Source organism: Eptesicus fuscus, chromosome 5 (assembly GCF_027574615.1).
Source record: "Eptesicus fuscus isolate TK198812 chromosome 5, DD_ASM_mEF_20220401, whole genome shotgun sequence".
NCBI classification, from domain to species: Eukaryota; Metazoa; Chordata; class Mammalia; order Chiroptera; family Vespertilionidae; genus Eptesicus; species Eptesicus fuscus.
In genome coordinates, this window is record NC_072477.1 from 31426656 (window position 1) to 31447467 (window position 20812).

General features: G+C 37.7%; 1 long non-coding RNA gene across 1 annotated transcript; it reads right to left on the reverse strand.

Annotated features, from left to right (window-relative positions):
* Positions 1-6583: 6583 nt before the first annotated feature.
* Positions 6584-20454, reverse strand: LOC129148974 (uncharacterized). Its single transcript, XR_008555963.1, has 4 exons — positions 20317-20454; positions 14608-14745; positions 11967-12040; positions 6584-6650 (listed from the first exon to the last, which is right to left on the reverse strand). It is a non-coding gene; the product is annotated as an uncharacterized LOC129148974 (long non-coding RNA).
* Between the last annotated feature and the right edge of the window lie 358 nt (positions 20455-20812).

Here is a 20812-nt window from a genome sequence, read left to right on the forward strand (position 1 = left end):
ATAAATAATAAAATGAAGAGCTGCTCCCTTCTTATATCAAGATAATGTTAGGTGATGAAAATCATCTTCCTCTCAAATGAAAATTACATTAAGACAAATTATCATTTTTTAATTTTTTTCGTAGATCAGCCAAGACATGCTTTCCAAATATTCTAGGTTTTAGAGGAGACTTCTTTGGTCAGAAGTTGGTGGGGAAAGGCATGGTGGGGCTAAATAATCATTAGTAAGTGGCATGTGAAAATTACCTGGGTATTTGGAACTCCTAATCAAATAAATATACAAAGAATGAAAGTCTTTTGAGGGAAGAGAGAAAAAGATATATGTAAATATGACTTTTTTCTTACTCTACTGAGTCATAGTGCTCAGCAGAAATTTTCAATTTTGTGAGAAAAGTAAATAAATTGGTGAATATTCAAAGTATAGGGCACTTTACCTTTCAATGTTTTTTTGTATAAAAATAATCATGACTTACTCAAGATATACTGTTTCACAACAGCAGTTGTTCTTATAACAAAATTCTTAATATTTAAAGAATTTTTTCCAATGACCAGTCAGTTTTCCAGTGTGTACCTTTCATTGAAGAAAGTTAAGAAAAAGGTTAAATCACACACACACATATTTAAATTACATTTTAAAACCACTCATGTTATTGTGTCCTTAGTGAGAGGGTTTGAATTTTAAAAATTATAATATGTGATTAGTAATATTGGTAACTCAAGGAAGCCACTTTTAACATGTGAACATTTTATTTTTATTGTTTAATATGTTATTTATTGATTTCAGAGAGAGGAAGGGAGGGGGAGAGAGAGAGATAGAAACATTAATGATGAGAGAGAATCGTCATTGCATGCCCCCTACTGGGGATCCAGCCCACAACCTGGGTATGTGCCCTTACTGGGAACTGAACCTGACCTCCTTTCGTGGGTTGGACACTCAACCACTGAGCCACACCAGCCAGGCAACATTTTGTTTTTTTAAATGAGATTTATTTTGTTATTTTTTGCTCATTCTACAAAGAGTCTTGTATATTAAGGGATAAACTCAAACCTGTAGTCACTTAATTTGCCATGACCCTTTGGGTAAGGAAAGAAGAGCCCGTAGAAACAAAGGAGAAAATTTTCTGCACTTGAGGAGCTAGTTAGTTCTCTTCTGGGGTTTTGTAATCTTCCCATCAAGTCAGAATTTAAAAACTGTTATACAATTAGGAGTTAGATGTTATTTTGAAAGCGGACACCATTTCTCAAGTTAAAGAAAAGTTAGTTATAAATGCCTGATATATTTGAGAATATTAAAGGAGGGTTAAGGGGATTGGTCATTATTGACCGTGACTTTTTACTATCCATGTAATCCTTTTGATTTATTTGCGAAATTGTCAGTGACATTTATATTTGTACCCACTGTGATAGGCCTATGGCATTCCAACTCACAGTTGCATTACATATGTATTCTACACATATGTAAATAAATATTTTCAATCAACTTGCTGTCAGTGTAAACTTTGTACTTACATCTCACATGTTGTTAGCAGCTTAGATAATAAAATCTCTTACAACTGTGGCATGGCATTTAATTTTTTTTAGAGGGTTGATATAGATCAATTTGACAAGATAGGAAATATTCATCTTGGTCCAGGAAAACCAGTCAAGAGGAGATGTATGTGGGGCTACACAGTCGGAACAAAAACAGTCAGGTTTGAAATAGGTTCTGGCGCCAGGCTAACATGAGCTCACAGGACTCCAAATCAAGATTTGCATTTCAATTTGGAACAGATATACAATGAGGATCATAAAGGAGGTGGCCATTTAGACTCATAGGGGTATAAGCATGGTCATTGATAATGCTTATGGGTGAAATCAAATAAACTCTGGTGAGTTTATACAGAATATTTTTTTCATTGTTTTACCTTAGTTTTACTGGTACCCATTGCTTTAGATTATTTTTATTTTACACACTAGAGGCCCAATGCATGAAATTCGTGCAAGGGTCTCGGCCCTCACAGCCACGGCAGCTTGCCTTGGCCCTCATAGCCCTGGCTTCGTCCAGAAGGTCATCCCGAAGGATGTCCAGAAGGACATCTGGGGGGTCGTTTAGCTGTCTGGTCTAATTAGCATATTATGCTTTTATTATTATAGATACTTTATTGTGTAAGTATGTGCAGACTTCTCAGTGAGAAAGATTGGCTAAGCCTGGATCTTCCATTAGTCATAAAAAACAACAACAACACACACACATAAAAACATTGTGAATAGGCAACAACAATAAGGACTTTCCAACAGAAGCAAAACTATAACATCCACATTTCTGTAGTTATAACATTTTCTGGCATATCACCAGGCAAAACCAAAGGGCAAATTCAGATGAATTCCCATGTCAGAGTCTTTAAACATTAAATAATGTGAATTTACTAAATGCCATCTTAGGACTTGAGCAAGTAATATGTTCAAACTTTCAAATGTTGCATACATTCCTTAGTATCAGTTTTTCTCATTGTTAAGTAAAAGAGTGCTTACCTGAGATGTTTCTAGTACCCATTAAATGAATTATGAAATGTGGTTTTAACAATATAGCTACAGAATCATCCTCATCAAAAGAGACATGTGTTCAGGTTTGCCATACCTCTCTTCTGTGGAATTTACATGGTCAATGAATTACATCTCTCAAAGTTTATTTATTTGCACAAAACAATTACCCACATGCTTAATATTTATTGATATTTGTGTTCTTTCTTTGAAGCATTTGCCATTTACCTTTTTTCCCCTCTGGAAAGGTATCTATTCCACAAATCTACAGGTCTTTTATCTTCTGGATTTTACCCACCTTGTCTTATTTAGAATATTTTTAGAACTAGAGATTTAGATGCTAAAAATAATGACCTTATTAGCAATTCTGTTCCTGGAAATGTGAGTTATTTAGTATGTTTAACATTTAAAAATCAATAGATTTATATTAGAATAAAATGATTACTCTGAATTTCAGTGGTTTTATCTGCCAAAATTTTAAAAATTTTCTTTGACCCTGGTGAAAATTTCTTCTCTTTGTTTTTACAATAAAGGAATTTAATTTTTGATTATCATAATTTTGAAAATAAGTGGTAATGATTCCAAATGCTATAGTAAAAATCTGTTAGGGGCCATAAATTATGTGAAGATGAGAAGTGCAAAAAATTCTTTATTAATGAAGTAATTAATAGAATTATGATACCTAATTATATCAAACATCAATTTGTTAAATAGTGCCCATGTTAATTATTATTAATAAGTTTAATCTTCAAAGCATTTTATGTCAAATAATTAGTTCTCAGCTATCCAGTGAGGGCAAATAATATCGTTTATCCAAGTCTAAAGGCCACTAAAACATTTTGGAGTTCTGTCTTTATTGTTCTTCTCTACCTCTCAAAATACCTGGGGGTATATACAAACACACAAAACCAAACAAATCATCTTCAGTTTAGAGGAAGGCCATTAACTTTTTTTGTTCTTTGGAGAGTACTTAAATTCATAAAATGGCATGATAGAGTTTGGGAATGTTTAATTGAGAAATTAAGAGAAAATAGGTAAACATTTATTTGGCATACTGGTGCTTGTTTAGGTGGTACTAGAATTTGTAGTTGGTCCTACATTTTAGTTAATTCTGAGTGATATTATGCAGGGAAGGTGGATGGATACAAGCTAGAATTTTTTAATGCCTACTATGTGCCAGATGTTTTAAGAATATTGGTTTGTATTCTAACTTGAGATTTTCTACCTTTTGATTTTTTATAATGAGACCAGTGTTTTTGCATGCTTTATGAGGGTCAGGACCATTGAGGATTTGGACTGGGAATCAGGAAGATGATGAAGGCTGACAAGAATCTATCAGCTGCTTTACCTTCAGGCTTAGAAGTTAAGTAAGTTAATTAAGCTTATATTTATTGAGTGCTCACTCTCTATTTACACTATGCTAACCACTTTATTTAGGTTATAAATTTAATTATTGCAACAGCCTTGTGAAAGAACAGATTAAGGAACTTGACAGGATAGCATAGCTATTAAATGGTTGAGATTCTAGTAACAGTCAGGCAAACCCTAGGGAGACAACTTCATCTTTCAGAGTACTGACATTGCAAAGCTATCTATTTTAAATGCAGATTCCAAGTCTTTCAAGACATGCACTTTTAAAAGTTCCTGAATTGAATAAGTTTAAAAAATTTACTTTATAATGTTAATGTATATGTTTGCTTTGTCCATAGTAGGTTAGAGTAAATGACAGAGGTTGAACTTGTAGGGTGCTCCATCCAATAGTGGAATTTTCCATCACTTCTCCCCACAATCGAAAGGCATTGGTGCAGGTCAATTGCCAAATGTAATTATAAGTAAAAGGCAATTCATAGTCACTGGTATTAGCATTTCCTTTTCCAACTCAATTTTAACCTAAAAAAAGTAATGCATGGTACTCAAGGAAAGCAAGAGATATTTGAGATTTTTTCCCCTATATATTTTTCCACTTTAAATATTGGGATTTAGATGAGACTCCAGAAATATTTTATTTTTAAAATTTGTTTTTTTTTGACCCTCTGAGTTTCAAGTAGATTAACACAGTCTTGGCCAAACCACTATTAAATACATTATCCAAATGAACTATTTCTATTTTGAAGGCAATCTGTGTTATTTCCAAATTTAATGAGCCTGTGAATATTTACTTCAGAGAATTTAAAGAATTTTCTCTAATGAAAAAAATGTTAATTTTATGAATGTGATTTATTTGTTCTACTCTTTGAGAATTTTTTAAGCTAACATCTGTAGATAAGGAAGAAAATAAGGTATTATGATCTTATATTCTGGAATCTTCAGCCCAAGCCATCTTGTTTTCACTTTTATGATAACACTAGCTTTCCCATTGCAGGAAAAATCCTGTAATAGGATTTCCTGCTGCACTCTACCCCGCCTCTGCTCAGCTCTTGTCACCCGCCCCGCCTTCTCGGCCAGCCCGCCTGAGTTTCCCTTCTCCCCTGGCCCCGCCTCCGCCCCGCCCTTGTCACCCGCCCCGCCCTTCTCCTCCCCACCCCCCCGCCCGGCTTGCTTGCTTCTTCGAAGCTTTACTCCCTTCTGCAGCTCTTGGCTTCTTTGGATGCTGTCTTGATATGCAAATTTGCCACCATCTTTGTTGGGGTAATTTGCATACTCGTCCTGATTGGTTGGTGGGCGTGGCTTGGCTGGTGGGCATGGCTTAGGTGTAGCGAAGGTGCGGTCAATTTGCATATTTGTCTATTATTAGATTAGATAGCCAGAGGTAACTATGGGAAAGACCATTCTACTTTTTTCATAACCACTGTGCAGGACCTCAGTGATATCATACAAAACTTTCTAAAGTTAGCTCATTTTCATCACTGGGTTTTATATTATTACTGCATTATTATTTAAATGAAGTCCTGACTTGCACTATATCTAAATGCATGTGGTCAAAGAACAATTGACCAAAAAGTACAGTTTTTGGCTAGAGTTCTAACTGACAAAAAGGAAAGAAAGAGGTAGGAATAGCAGTTGCTTTTTATTTTTGAAAAAATTACAGTTTACTTTAAATATTATTTTGTATTGGTTTCAGGTATACAGCATAGTGGTTAATTAGATACTTTACAAAGTGTACCCACCTGGCACCGTACATAGTTATTGCAATATTATTGACTATATTCCCTATGCTGTACTTTATATCCCCATGACAATTGTAATGTGTTTTTTTGTGTGTGTGATGCTTTTTAATAGTTTTTATTTATTTATTTGGAGATAACACATTGTCATAACTCTTATTAGATTTTAATGCATTTAACAAGAAAATGGAAGCATTTTGAAAGCTTGTCAAATATTCGGGCTTTAATATATATATTAAATATATTGTTCTTCTACCAACCAAGTTTATAACCTCTACTTCTGATTACCTAGAAACACAGGCTCTAAGCACTTAGTTGGTTGGACTGTATCTTCATGGAGTAAAGTCAAAAGATTTGACCAGTCTCTCCTCATGCAGAAACACTGACTATTGAATGACAAGTCCACACAAGACTAAAATACCCATACTGATACCTGAATAAAGCAGATTGAGTATTCATAGTAACTAATTTAATTAACTCATTGTCAAGTATTTTACCTCCTCTGTAAATCATCTTTGATAGCATAAAATTTAACCTTTTCCTTCTATGGTCACATTCTATTGAATTAAGGAAATTGGACTTTGTGATTAAAGCAACATAAAGGTTGTTGATCAGAGAGCTGTTGGTATCATGGATCCCTCATTTGTTCCTCAACTTTTTCCAACCAAAGTATGATGGGAAAGATTACAGATGAGGCTGAGATAGAGTAAACAGGAAGAATAGCTAGCAAACTATGCAAAACCACAATAAAGATTTATTTTGAATTCCATGTCGAAGAAGGTTTGATAGACTTGAGTCTTTAATATTGGTATATCATGTCACACCCATGAATTATTAGTTTATACAAAAGCCAAATGTACTTTCTTTTTTAAAAATATATTTTTATTGATTTCAGAGAGGAAGGAAGAGGGAGAGAGAGAGAGAAACATCAATGATGAGAGAGAATCATTGATTGGCCTCCTCCTGCACGACCCACACTGGGGATCAAGCCAGCAACCTGGTCATGTGCTCTTGACTGGAATTGAACCTGTGACCAAGGAAGAGGGAGAGAGAGACAGAAACATCAATGATGAGAGAGAATCATTGATTGGCCGCCTCCTGCACGCCCCACACTGGGGGATCGAGCCAGCAACCTGGTCATGTGCTCTTGACTGGAATCGAACCTGTGACCCCTCAGTTTGCAGGCTGATGCTCTATCCACTGAGCCAAACCAGCTAGGGCCAAATGTACTTCCATTTAAAATCAAGATTAAGATTATGTAACATATTCCATATTTAGAAAATAGCGGTGAGGCTTGTTTTTTTTTTATTTCTGCTTGAATGTTTTCATGTTGTGATTCTTGAGATGCTTCTTCAGAGAGGGTATAAGTGTAATGTTCATGCGCTTCTCGTTTTGGTTGGCAGTAATGGCATTTTCCACCAAGTGGTCATCATGCACCTCAAACCCATTCACAGTTAAAGTGAGACAATACACATTTCATCCTGGGGACAATATGATTGTTACCAATATGACTGAAATTGGAAAACAATTTAGAACCATTTCCACCCTGAAACATCCATTGTAGTTTATTAAAAAAGCAATGAGTCCTAAAAGTGCTTGGTACTCAGACAATACAAATTAAATGTGCATATTTATATATATTGAAGACTATACATTTCTTTTTATTCTACATTCTGGTGACTTTGGATACACTAGTTAATGGCATTCTGTATAGTATAATGAAATTTCTGACTATTACACTAATGCTATTTTCGGAATTAATTGTTGGCAAACACATAAATGTTTGCCAAAATTATTGGTGGGAACTGAGTTTATTAAAGATACCTCTACTATTATAGCGAATTCACTGGAGATAGTTAATTCATGCATTGGAAGCAATGCAAAAACTTCATGTGATGTTTTTTAATATTATTCTGCTAAGCTTTACTTCTTGTTTTCTCTTGTCAAACTCTAACTCATGCTTAGCAGAACACTTTTTCTACTTAAAGGTATTGCAATGTGTAACATAGACATTTTGTATGTACTGTTGAACAGTTACCCAATTGCTGAGAGAATGTGTGAAAATATTTTAACTTTATGAATTAGGGTCAGTTCTGGAATATTTGTGATCATAATTTGATTAGTTCTGGGAAATTTGTGGTGATTATTACTTTATTTAAAAATTGTCCTCCAGAAATAGTCATTTTAAAAAGTGAATTGATTGGCAGGAGGAAGTTTTTAATTGAAAGAATTCTGGGTTTCAGCACAATAAACTCTTATTTTATCAGGGAGGATTAGCTTTGTTTTTTTTCACACTTTATTTAAATGTGAATATTTTTTTCATGATACAGAATAAAATGTGCATTTTATGGAACTCGTTTGAATTGAGTCTTTGTTGAAAATTATTGTTTTGATTCTAGTTTATTAAATGAAAATCTTCCCATGACAAAAACATGAAGCAGTGAGTTCATAGAACTCTGTCTTCTGATATATTAGCTCTGATAATGTTATTTTAAACTCTTACTATACTTTATCTTTGATAAATTCTATTGTGACAGTATAAGTAATAAAATTAAAGAAGTGCCTGGTCAGAAGTTAAAATTTTAAACCCTAGAGGTAACTACGTTTGAATTAGAAGATTTCTGTCTCCCATGAAAGATAATGAAAAAGTCTACATAGAATTTTGAAGAAATTTTCATTTTACAATGGTGTTTATTTTAATGGTTTTTAATTCTATCAACCTGTCAAAAATGTAATTATTTTCCTACCATTACGGATTTACCCCAGTTTGTGAAATTTAGAAGCATAAGGGCAGGATATACATGAAATAATAGAATAATTTCATTTTTTAAGAAAAAAAATCACAAATGATTTTGCCACTAAGCCTTGAGGCGCTGAAAGGCAAGAGCTGAATAAATATGTAATATAGGGTGACTGTTATATGAGAACTGCATATTTTTTCTAATTAAAGAAACACTAGCTTAAGGGATGTATTTTGGACATTACTGAAGAATTTTTCATATCTACTACTTTTCTATGCAGAAGAACATTGTAGTTGGAGAACAACTAAATAATGCTTTGTCTTTGTTATAGGTATATTATGTATATTTACACAAGGTAGGAATTCTAGAGTCAGCTCTCATTTGTACAGGAGTCAAGTATATGATGATACACATAACTAAATGAATCATCAAAGTGGTGGCATTCTTTCTACATAAATATTCAGTAATTAACACTTCACTCTTCATCCTTTTCTTTCCTTACATACATGTGCACACACACACTTACAAATAAATTACATTCTTTCCTTGTAAATTTTATGATGATACATCAGTTGAGAAAGATACCAATTTTCAAAACACAATAAAGCATGCTATTGGTTTGTATGAGTAAATACTCAAGTGCCAAATACCATTAAGAGAAGATGGAACAGGAATTCCTTCCTATGGAATATTTTCTCCTGTATGTGATGAAGGATAGAACATGCTTGAACCTTCTACTCCTCAATCTTTTTGTGTCAGTATGGTGCTATTCCCAACCAGCAAGGAGGGATTTGCTTTCTGTAAGATTGTTGAAATCAGCTATACATATTTTACCTATATCATATTAGATCAATTTTATTTAATCTAGACAAATAAGCATAATGTGCCTTAACTGGATTAAATGAAGATGTGCCCAATGTGAACAACCTGGAACAGACATTTTACAGCTGGAAGGGACTCTGGAAATGAATTAGCACACACCTAACTTTGAGAAATGAAGAAACCAAGAATTGGAAAGAGTAAGCAATTCTCCGAAGTAAAATGTTTAGTTAGTGGAAGAGTTGGGATTAAAATTTAGTTGTCTTGATTCCAAGTGCCATGTTTTTTCCACTGTATCACATAGCTGTCTGGGTTTTCCACAGTGTAACACCATGTGCTCACGCACGGGTGCATTCTAGCAAATGCTGCTGAAAATGTTGCTAGCCTTATCTCTGATTGTTGCTGAAAGGACAGTTGTATGTGTAACTATGCTATTTACATAAAGGTATGTGTCCTTTTTCTTTTTTCTTAAATATATTTTTATTGATATCAGAGAGGAAGGGAGAGGGAGAGATAGATAGAAACATCAATGATAAGAGAATTATTGATTGGCTGCTTCCTGCACGCCCCCCACTGGGGCTCAAGCCCACAACCCAGGCATATGCCCTTGACCGGAATCGAACCTGGCACCCTTCAGTCTGCAGGCTCAACGCTCTATCCACTAAGCCAAAATGGATAGGGCTTATTTTTCATAAATTAAAAAATGCTATCTTAGAAAAGGTGTACTCTCCATTTGATATTAAGATTGATTAGTATCCTGTAATCGTGATACCTAACAGTTTTAGAAACATAATTAAATAGACAATCCATTTGTTGTATCTGGCTAAGGCGACCCAATTGGGAAATAATTTAAAAAGACTGGAAAAAGATTGGCTGGATACCAACCACCCCAGATCACTGTGTGAAGAGTAAAGGCTGGAACTTCTGCCACTATTTTCTCCTGTGGGTCCATGTGGGTGCATCAAACACTACTTCCCATCTTGCCTTATTCTACTGTTTTCTTGGGCCCAAACTTGAGTCTTTAACTCTGTGTGTGTGTGTGTGTGTGTGTGTGTGTGTGTTTAGGGAGGACATTCTCTTGTTTCTTAAAATTCATTGGAACTATTCCTATGAAAAGGGAAAATATATGTCTGTGACCATGGTTTATAAATAACAGTGTTCAATATGGTCAGTGGCTAGTGTAGAAATGTTAGCATCTTGTCACCTGAAGTCATTCAGCCCAGCAACAAATATTGCTTCCATGTATGCTATGGTGACCATACTGATCAAATTCATTTGCACCCAAACTGTGGACATTAGGGTGTGAATATCCTGTTCTAAGACTAACAAGATTCTGTTGACTTTCTGTATGCTAATGACTTTTGAGTTACGTAGTTTATGGATTGGTGGGTGTGAGTTCCAGGAACAATAACCAGGTTTAGAGAGAGAGAAAGGAATTTCAGCTATCTCATGCCTTCTTTAAATTTCCTTGCTCTCCACTCTTAATACCTTTCCCTCAAATCTCAACAACTCAGGCAAGGAGACAAGGGAGCAGATTTTCAGGATCCTGGTTCTTTTACTGCTACCTACGCACGCACCGTCTTCTGTTCCCTGTAGTTTTCCACTGGGCTTGAAACAGGAGAAGAGAAGAAACACTCTGAGCTAGTGGCTGTGTGGCTCCCTGCCTATCTAAGGAAACAAAGGAAGACTAAAGCAAGATATCCCACAATCCCCCTTTAAACCCTCTGAAAGGTAGAATCTGAAAGGAGAGAGCAAGGAGGGGCTTTGACTTTCAGCACATCAGCAGCAAACAGGACAGGTCTGTGTTGGTGGAGCTGTCAGGAGCCTCTCTCCTCTTTCCTCTGCTAGTGGGTATTTTATTCTTTGTGTAGCTAACTTAGAGAGAAAACATCAGAGAAAGATTTCCCCACCCAGATCTCTGACTCCAAATCCAGTTTTTATTTGCCCAAAGTGACTCTTGGACATGCATTAAATATATGGTTTTCATATTAGACCTTATAGAAATAAAACAAATGTTAAAATTATTTTGAGAAGGACTTTTTAGTGGTCCAGTGTCTTTATAGAAAGTTATGATCTGATTTTTCAGGGTTTGGCCTTGTTCTGATTCTAAAACAGGGGAAAAAACACAACTAAAGCTTAACTTCACATAATGGTCTGCCTAGTCATATATATGGAATACTAGTGGCCCGGTGCACAAAAATTCATGCATGGGGGGGCAGGTATGGCTCAGCCTGGCCTGCACCCTCTCCAATCTGGGACCCCTTGGGGGATGTCTGACCCTAAACCGGCAATCGGACATCCCTCTCGCAATCTGGGACCGCGGGCTCCTAACTGCTTACCTGCCTGCCTGCTGATCACCCCTAACCACTCTGCCAGCTGGCCTGATCACCCCTAACTGCCTCCCCTGCCGGCCTGATTGCCCCCAACTTCCCCCACCCCTGCCAGCCTGATCACCCCTTAACTGCCTCTGCCTCAGCCCCACCACCATGGCTTTGTCCAGAAGGTCTCCTGGAAGGTCTCCCAGTCTAATTAGCATATTATACTTTTATTAGTATAGATTGCTAGTTCATCTCACCCTTTAAGCTCCACAGGAGCATTGAGATTAATGCAGGATGCTCTGATGATGTAGACATGAGCTACTTAAAGGAAAGGACTGTGTTTTCTTCTTCCTTTACAGTTCCCTGCAGTGCTTAGAAGTGTGCACTGTACCCAGGACAGTTACTACAATTAAAAGTATTGAAAGAATGCTTGGAGTAGTTTTAGATCTATTATTTTACACTCACCTCTGTTTTGAAGAGCTTTAACACAGCTAACTCATGCAGGAAATGTATAGCTACCACGACTTTCCTCTTTGCATCTAAGATAAGTGAACCAACATAAATCACTCCTAAGTGTCTGAGAACATGTGTTATAAGGTCAAAAATTCCATACGCTGCCTTAATATCTCTGTGCCTCCCAGGGACCCAAAACCTATCTGTGAATTCCCCCAACCCTGCCAAATGGGCAAACCCTACCCCCATTGTCTCTAATCAGGAAAAGCTCTCACCTGACTAGTTCTCTGTTAGCCAGGATAGGTGCATTCCACCTGGTCCTCAGCCTAACAAGGATTTCACTTTCCTGCAGCCCATGAGTTTTTTTCAAACAAGCCAATCACATCCCCACGTGATAACCAAAGGTCACTTTACCCTATGGTTACTAACAAGCCTCCCCACCCCTCCCAGTCCCTGGTTTCTGTTCCTGAATGCAATTCCAGTGTGATTCTACATGATATGAAATGTCCTCCATCTCCCCCAACTGTGAGTATAGGTGACTAGTAAACTCCTGTCTGTTTCATTTGTCCAGTGTTTGGTGTTGCGCATTTGATCATCTTGTACTCTTTAAATGAGGCATCCTTCCCTTTTCAGCAAGATAATAGAATGTAATTAGAACAGAATGTTAATTCAGTTTGTTGAACATAAGGTCTATAAACTCGCAATGCTCATCAAAAGTAAGCACTTTATGTCTCTTCTTACTTTGATGGTTTAATTAAGTGACAATCTTTGTATACAGTGGAGCTTTATACTCAAATGCGGTGATGAGATTTGATTGGGTACAAATTTTGGATATTGTCTTTTGACATGCAAATATTTCATCATAAAGGCAATTTGTTTAGCATGGAGGTCAGCCATGTAGTAAAAATCAGTCTCCTTTTATCCAATTTGACTGCATGAAACAAACTTGTTTCCCTCATTCACTGTTTTTGCTGCTTGAATTTGATGATTCAATAAAACTGTAATGATACGTTCCTTCCTGCAAATATCTTCACTTTCCAAGATACTTACTTGGCATTTTCTAGGTATCAACAGATTTATAGTTACCTGGACAACTCAATGGTGAGAAAAATTATACTTTTTCAAAGTTCTTATGTGATCTGCTCTAAAGAGTTTTGGACTGATTGTTTAGACCATTAGTTCTCAACTGGAGGCAATTTGGCTCCCAAGGGAAATTTGTCAATTTCTGGGGATATTTTTGGTTGTTTAACTGGGGCAGGAGTGCTATGGGTGTTTACTCTGTAGAGACCAGGGATGCTGCTAAACACCCTACATTGCATAGGATTAACACTCCATCCCAAATGGAGTGATATTGTGTGATATTGTGAGTTGTAACAAAAAAAATATGTATGTGGTCTTCATTCCCATTTCTGACACAGAGCTTCCAAAACTCTTGGAATTTCCTAAGTGATGATAGTGATAAAGGTGTCTTTTCTTATGTCAATGAGGTGACTTTTGGACCACATCTAAAGATGATAGCTATTGCCATTGGAACTACCGATTTGACTAGTGGGTTGGAACTTTCAGTCCCACCACTGACCTCAGGGGAGGGGGGAGTGGAGAGGGGCTAGAGATTGAGTTTAATTAACAATGGCTAATGATTAAATGATTGCATTAATTATGCCTAGAAAACGAAGCCCATATAAAACCCAGAGTACTGGGTTTCAACACCTTCCAGGTTGGTGAACACTTTAAGATTTGGGGTGAGTGTTGTGTCCGGGGAAGGCATAGAAGCTCTGTGACCTTTCCCCATACCTTGCCTGATGTCTGTCTTCCGTCGGGCTGTTCTGGAGGAGTTATATTCTTTTTATAATAAACAGGCAATATAATAAGTAAAATTTTTCTCTGAGTTCTGTAAACGGCTCTAGCAAATTAATTGAACCCAGGGAGGGGGCTGTGGAAACCTCTGATTTATAGCCAGTTATAAAAACTATAGTGTGAATAATTTGACCCAAAATAGTGTCAGACATTGGCTCATTCAGAAAGCAGCCTTTGAGAACATTCCTAAAAATAGTCTTGGGGCTAAGGGATGGCTGATCCAAGATTTTTAACCTTCCAGTCTGTACATAAGCTCTACACCCAACATTCCCTTCCCACCTGTCTGAACAGAGCAGAATCCTATTCTGTCAGGATGGAATGGCCATTCTCAGTCCAGAGCTATAACTTTCAGCTCAGTATATCCGTTACAGAATATTTGTATCTTTCATTTAATTTTTAAGTTTTCACATATTTATAACAGCTTCTTTCAGTTGAAATTTATAAAGTAAAAGAAAGCTTTATGAATTCCTAACTATTTCGGAAGAATTTCTCACCCTTTAAATGACTCTTAAGTAGCTCTCAAATTCTAAGTTAGCCTTTTTTTTTTTTAATAGTACCCAGGACATTATAGCTTATACATAGGGGATAGGATAAATGTTGACCAAAATGTCTTCTCCAGACTCACTAAGATCATTGTAAAAGAAAGGCACTACGTCTTAATTATGTTGGAATTCCCCACCTTTTTCTCCCTCTTTCCCTTCTAAATTGTACTCAGCTTTGAGGGACTCTTAAACATTCGAACCACACGTATACATCACATACAAGTGAGTGGAAGAAGCTTAATAAATAATCTTACCTGAATAGACACTACTCTCATTTCTGTGTGAATGAGATGATTCCTAGAAATATTTCTTAGCCCTGCTAGTGATTCACAGTTTGTTTGCAAATTAGTTTTGTCTGCCATTGGAACATTGCTGCAGATGTATTGGTGAACCTGTCATTAGAGAAGCTTTATTGCCTCTTTTCAAACAGCTATTTGGAAATGCAATTTAAATAGCATAAAATTCACTCATTATAAGTTATAATTCAATGATTTTAGTAAATTTAAAAAAATATATTTTATTTATTTCAGAGAGGAAGGGAGAGAGAAATAGAAACATCAATGATGAGAGAGAATCATTGATCAGCTGCCTCCTGTACTCCCCACACTGGGGATGGAGCCCGCAACCCGGGCATATGCCCTGACCAGGAATCAAACTGTGACCTCCTGGTTCATAGGTCGATGCTCAACCACATATAATATGTATGCTTTTGTGTCTAAATTATTTTTCTGACAAATGTTTTAGAGGTTAACCCATGTTGTTGCATGTGTCATTACTTTTTTTTATTGCTGAATAGTATTTCAATGCAGTTATGGCCCATTTGTTTGCCCATTCATGAGTTTACAAACATTTGCATTATTTTCAGTTTTTGGTTATTGTGAATAATGTTTCTCTAAACATTCATACAAGTCTTTGTAAGGACATAACATTTTCTTTATTGTGAGTAGATGCCTAGGAGTGGAATTGCTGGTTCGTATGGTAGCTGTGTATTTAAATTTTAAAGAAAATACCAAACTGTTTTTTAAAGTTACTATGTCATTTTACATCCTCACCAGAAATGTATTTGATGGCTTCAGTTTCTCCACATCCTTGCCAACACTTAGAATCATTGGTCTTTTTGATTATAGCTATTCTAATAATTCTATAATGGTATCTCTTTGTGGTTTAAATGTGCATTTCTCTATTGACTAATGAAATTAAGCACCTTTTATATGGCCTTTCTTTTTTTCCTTTGGTGAAATATTTATTTGAATATACTGAATTAAGAAAACATTCAAATCTTATCTTTGCCTCTTGGCACCACTAATCCCAGCTCTATAGGATGACAATTGATTTATGGGCTATAAGAGTGTATCCTTTTCAGATATCTGAGTGACTTGATATAGGAAAGACATGGAGGTAAGAGACACTAGTACTTCTGGGAGATATTAACTTGAAGTTACAAAGCTACCTTAAGGCTTAATGTGTTTGAATATACCAAGGAAGCTACTTAGGCTATTTCTTAAAGGCAGCTAGTAGGTGCTGAAAAACAATTCTGGTGCCAAAGATTTTAGTCTCAAGAGATCTTCTTTATCTTAAAAAGCTTATTTTGAAAGGTAATTCAGGAGGAATTTATATGAATGAACTTTAGATCAAACTATAAGAAACCTCAAAGATAAAGCAAGGTAAACATTTGGAGATGGAATGGTTCAGACAATGGAATATCATCTCATCCATACAATGGAATGTTATGCAGCACTAAAAAGAAATGAACTATCAAGCCTTGAAAAGACATGGATGAAACCTAGATGCATATTGCTAAGTGAAAGAAAGCAGTCTGAAAAGGCTAACTACTGGTATGATTTTAACTATGTGACATTCTGCAACAGGCAAAATGATGTAGATAGTAGAAAGATCAGTAGCTGCCAGGGGTTGGGTGGAAGAAGGGATGAACAGGTGAAGCAGAGAGAATTTCTAGGGCAATGAAACTACTGTATATCCTATATAATAAAGAGCTAATTTGCTAATTAGACCAGACGGCAGAACGACCTTCTGGAATGACCTTCCAGAACAACCAGTGGGCAAGGGGTGGGGCCACGGGGCTGCGAGGCAGCCGGGGCCGCGAAGGCCGAGCTCCTTGCATGAATTTCATGCATCAGGCCTCTAGTAACACTATAATGCTGGATGTGTGTCATTATACATGTCTCTAAACCCACATGATACAACACCAGAAGTGAACTCTAATTTAAACTATGGACTTTGGGTGGTGATGATGTATCAATGTAGGTTCATCAATAGAAATAAATGTACCTCACTCATGGGGAATGTTGATAACCGGGGAGGTTATGCAAGTGTGTGGACAGAGGGTATATGGGAAATCTCTGTACCTTCTGCTCAGTTTTGCTATGAATCTAAAAATGTTCTAAAAATAAAATCTATTAAAAATTAAAGTGGTTTAAGTAAAAGGTGTTCCTTGCAATCCAAGCAACTTAGTGTCTGAACCAACTCCCATTTACTTTTCACACTTTCTCTGTCAAATCTTTTATTTTGTGGAAATGTCACTTTGTTGGTTCTGTCCACTAATTTCTTCAGCAACCTGTAATCTTTTCAGAGGTGCCTGCCACTAACCACTCCACTTGCTACTCACTGTTTATACCACCTTTAAAGTTGCAAAATTCATGTTTGGAAGCCTATACTTTTTATTGGTGTGTTTTTGATTGCTTGTTTATTTGTTTTTCAGTTAAGCTAAAATAAAAAGATTCTTCTTTCTCTGTAAATCAGGTGACATAGCTATAGAATGATACTATATAACAATATTCTGTTTAGAACATTCATAGTTTGGTTCGCAAGTTTAAGAAATGCAATGATAAGGGATTTACTAATATCCCCTTGATGGTTTGTATTGCAAATTCACTCCTGGAATATTATGAGGAAAGGATTTTTTTCTTTTGACTTGTCAGCTGTGGTTTATTTTCCCAGAATAACACAATGAGAAAGGGTTTGAACTGTTCAGAGCAGAACAGACTGGCTTGCAGTTAGAGGGACGTAGTGTTGCTCCAAACCAAGTCTTTGGGCCCCCTTTTCCCTGCCACATCTCGAGCCACAGTGCAGCTTTGAAAGACACCCATTGAAAAGCACTTCACGATCCTGGAACCCCAGACTGTGCTGCTTCTCAATATATTTGTTCTGCGCTCATACCGTGTGGACTAGGCTCCCAGTAATTTATGAAATTAATTCCGTTTCCAGGGGACTGTCTGTGGCCTGATTCAGTGAGGGCTGAGACCACATCTCCTGGACACTTGTTTCTCCAGGACCTGAAGGAGAGCCATGCATATGAAATATATTCAGTAATTATCTGTTGACTAAACAAGCATTGAATGTTATCTTAACATTGTTAAATGTTAACATTATGAAATGCTGAGTGAATATCTGAATACCTCACTGGCTCACTCCCAGAGAGACTACCTTCTAGCTCAGTATTTTCAGGTTTCTTTAAATTTGTTCCTTTTGGTGCAATATGGTTAAAATGAAGACACTGACATCATATATTCTGGTATGGTGCTAATAACATTATAGAATATGTATAATAATCAATACATAGCTGTGCCATTTTAATTCTTCTGTAATTATTCAAGTGGGTTTTATTTTACGAAAATGCACTTGATTTTTTCTGTGTGAAACTACTATGCCTAGAGCCTGGCTGGCATGACTCAATGGTTGAGCATCGACCTATAAGCCAGGAGGTCACAGTTTGATTTCCATCCTGGGTTGTGGCTTGATCCCCAGTTGGGGTGGGAGTGGTGTGCAGGAGGCAGCCAATCAATGATTCTCTCTCATCATTGATGTTTCTCTCTCTCTCTTCCTCTCCCTTCCTCTCTGAAATGAATAAAAATATATTTTAAAAAACTACTATGCCTAGAAAGGGAGAGTTACAGAGGTAAATCAGAGAGCAAGAGCTTGCCTTCAGGGGAACTTAGAACTCAGGGTAGGAAGCAGAGAGGTAAATACATAATACAAGGTACTGAGTACAAGGGGAAGGGATGGGGTAGGAAGCAGGAAAAAAGCTGATTGTGGGAAGAACCTTCCTGAACGTTCCAAATGGGGACAGCAGGGATAGGGCCCAGTTTGTACTCCCAGGAATGTAGAGCTGTGAGCAGGGAAGCAGGTGGCAGAAAGTACTGCCCCTGAGTCCCAGTGGTGTGGTTAATGGACAGAGTGCACCCTGTCCCAGTTCAAGGCAGCTGAAGGATGTTAGAATGATATATACACTCCCGAGATCTGTTGCATAGGTGTATTAATTTACTGTATTACCTAAGTTTTTTTTCCAGAGTCTACTTTTAAAAAAGTATTTTTTAATTGATTTCGGAGAGAAAGAGAAAGGGAGAGGGAGATAGAAACATCAATGATGAGAATCATTGATCTGCTGCCTCCTGCAAGTCCCACACTGGGGATGGAGTCCACAACCCAGGCATGTGCCCTGATCAGGAGGCAAACCATGACCTCCTGGTTCATAGGTTAACACTCAACCACTGAGCCATGCTGGCTGCGGTCCAGCATCTATTAATAGTTGGTTTAAGATGAAGTGTATGCAAACTATATTATTTTAGTGGAAAGAAATTAGATTGAAAATGTGTGGCATACTATCTAATAAAAGGGTAATATGCAAATTAACCATCACTCCGTCACAAATGATGGCAGCGCCCATAGCCACAAGATGGCCTTGCCCAGTCCTCTCAGCCCTGCCAGAGTCCCCCAGTCCTGGGAGTCAGCCACTGAGAGTGGGCAGCATGAGCGGCCTGGTGGAATGCTTGCTTTGTCACCACGGCGACGAGGCAAGCATTCCACCCTGGCTGCAAAGGGCCTCTGGGCAGTGGGCATGGAGCGGCAGGGGGTGGTGGGGGAGACACATGCGTTGTTGCCCCGGTGATAAGGCAAGCGTTCTGTGCCCGGCCGCGGATGGGCCTCTGGGTCACAGAGAGCCTCTGGGCAGTGGGCGCGGAGCGGCCAGGCTCCCCAGAGAGCTGCTGGCACACAGATTCATGCGCAGGGCTACTAGTAGAGAAATAAAGATGTACCATGTTTTTTTTTTCTGACTTTTGGGAATATTACACTATTCCAGAGTTTCACAAGGATTGTAGATGACACCCACCACCCCATCTTTATTGCCTTTAGTGAATGAAATTCACCAACATTTAGTAGAAATCTTTGAAGAATATAGCTGCAAAGGCTGTTGACTCCTTCACAATTCAAACTGCACATTAAATTCTTAACAATATGTTCCAACACTTATTATTTAATCTTTATAAAATTAAGTTATAATTTAATAGATTTTTAATTAAACTTTTTATTTTGAAATAAATTATAGATCCTCAGGCAATTGTTATGTAGTACAGAGAGGTTCTGTGTATCCCTCACCCAGTTTTCTCCAATGATTATGTCTTACCTAATTATAGTATAATATTAAAACTAGGAATTTGACATTGTCACAATCTAATTATAGTTCCAAGCCATCTTATCTTGTGAGTAGTTTCATGTAACCACCACTACAATCAAAATACAGAACTATTTTATCACCACAAAGATCTCCCTTGTGCTGCTACCTTACAGTCAGTCATACTCTCCTCCCTGCCATCCTAGCCCAGCCCCATTCCCTGGCAGCATCTAATTTGCTTTCCATTCCTATAATTTTGTCATTTCAAAATGTTTTGTGAATAAAATCCTACAGCATGGAGCCTTATAAACCTGGCATTTTTCATTCAGCATAATGCTCTAGAGATCCAGCCAAGTTGTTGTGTATATTAATAGCTTATCCCTTTTTATTTTTTGCACTAGAGGCACCGTGCACGAAATTTGTGCACTGGGGTTGGGGCGAGGTCCCTTAGCCCAGCCTGTGCCCTCTCACAGCCTGGGACCCCTCGGCGGACATCCTTCTCGCAGTCCAGGACCCCTTGCTCCTTACCACCTGCCTCTTTGCTGCTCCTTACCTCTCGGCTTGCTGCTCCTTACTGCTCAGCTTGTTGCTCCTTAGCGCTGCCATGGAGGCAGGAGAGGCTCCTGCCACCACCGCTGTGCTCACCAGCCATGAACCCGGCTTCTGGCTGAGCGGTGCTCCCCTTATGGGAGCACACTGACCACCAGGGGGCAGCTCCTTTATTGAGCATCTGCCCCCTGGTGGTCAGTGTGCATCATAGAGACCAGTTGTTCTGGTCGTTCCACCATAATGGTTGCTTAGGCTTTTGTTATATAGACTAGAGGCCCGGTGCACAAAATTTATGCATGGGTAGGGTCCCTAGGCCTGGCCGGTGATCAGGGCTGATCGGGGCCTTCCAGCTGCTGGCCAGGGCTTTCCTTCATTCTGCACCACCCCCTGGTGATCAGCACATGTCATCGTGAGTGGTAAAACTCTCTAGGGGACAATTTGCATATTAGACTTTTATTATAGGATAGTATTCCATAGTATGAGTGTACCATCATTTGTTT